The 1558-nt window shown below is 52.5% G+C and overlaps 1 pseudogene; it reads left to right on the top strand.

Moving 5' to 3' along the window:
• The first annotated feature begins 760 nt into the window (after window positions 1-760).
• Window positions 761-899, top strand: LOC119342847 (annotated as a pseudogene).
• The last annotated feature ends 659 nt before the right edge of the window (window positions 900-1558 follow it).

Here is a 1558-nt window from a genome sequence, read left to right as displayed (position 1 = left end):
TCTTCTGTCTAACTCCTCCTCTACCGACCTTCTCTATGTATCTCTCGATCAAACTCTTGATCGATCATCTTGTAAGCCACGACAACATCCATATAAATACAAGTGTGGCCCGAGAAAAGGGTTTAACGCTTCCCACATTATCTTAAATGGTATCAGAGCATCTTCTTCCTAGAACGAGAAGAGATCGCATCTAGCCTATCCAAACCTCGCCATGACGACCGCCTCCACCCAATCAAGCACCAAGAGTGCACTCACCGCCTCCCTCGCCTCCTCATCCACCTTTGCCCCTTCATCCAGCAGCGCCCAAGCCATGTCCCTTGGGGCACCACCACAGGAGAAGCTCACGAGGAACAATTTCCTCATGTGGAAAGCCATCGTGCTGCCGCAAATCAAGGGCGCACAGATGGCTCACCACCTCGATCCGACTAGCCAGGCGCCGCCGGAGACCCTCACCGTCACCAAGGACGGGAAGGAGGAACAGATCGTCAACTTTGCACGCCACCTCTGGTACACTCAACAAAAGCAAGTTCAAGGTTTTCTGATGGGCTCTTTGTCTCGCGCGATCCTTGCACAGGTGGTCACGTTGCAGACTCCAGCGGAGGTATGGGCCGCGATTCATGCCACTTTTGCTGCCCAAACTCAAGCCCAGGCCATTAATACCCGCATTGAATTGACGAATCTGAAAAAAGGAAACCTAAGCATGACAGAGTATCTTGCCAAAATTAAGATGCTCTCAGACGAGATCGCCTGCACAGGAGCGACGTTAGGCAATGCCGAGATCGTCTCCCATGTCCTCGCCGGCCTCGACCTTGACTACAACCCGGTCGTGTCGGCTCTTGCAGCACGGGTTGAGCCCGTGACTGTCCAGGAACTATTCACCCAACTGCTCAGCTTCGATGCACGTCTCAATCTGCTCCACGGATGAACATTCGTCAATCCTCCGCCAACGCTGCCTCACGGGGCCGAGGAACCAGTCGCGGGCGCGATCACCAGGGGCGTGGTCGTAGCAGCGGCAACAGCGGGCGTGGACGCGGCAACAGCCAAAGCACGCGCCCTGGCGGGGGCGGCTACACCAACAACAACATCTCCGCGCGATCTGGAGGGGGCGGCTACTCCAACACCAACGCCTCCTCTGGATCATCTTCTTCCAATCGCGTCGGTGTCAACTATGCAAGAAACCAGGGCATGAAGTCATGGATTGTTGGCACCGCTATGATGAGGATTATGTTCTTGATGCTCGCCATGTAGCTGCTGCAATCAGGGAACAAGGAGGTGGAGATGACACCATATGGTATGCGGATTCAGGAGCTACCGACCAAGTCACCAATGAACTTGAGAAGCTGTCCATGAGGGAGAAGTACTTCGGCAATGATCAAATTCACACAGCTAGCGGTGGAGGTATGGATATATGTCATATTGGTCAGGCATCTATTAACTCCCCTAATCTTAAACGTGATTTAATTCTTAAAGATGTCCTTCATGTTCCACAAGCCGACAAAAACCTTGCATCTATGTCTCATTTGACTCATGATAATAATGTCTTCTTTGAAACTCATCC

Source organism: Triticum dicoccoides, unplaced genomic scaffold, assembly GCF_002162155.2.
Source record: "Triticum dicoccoides isolate Atlit2015 ecotype Zavitan unplaced genomic scaffold, WEW_v2.0 scaffold107053, whole genome shotgun sequence".
In the NCBI taxonomy this organism is placed as follows: domain Eukaryota; kingdom Viridiplantae; phylum Streptophyta; class Magnoliopsida; order Poales; family Poaceae; genus Triticum; species Triticum dicoccoides.
The sequence above is the reverse complement of the archived record's forward strand: the minus strand, read 5'-3'. Positions and strand labels throughout refer to the sequence as shown.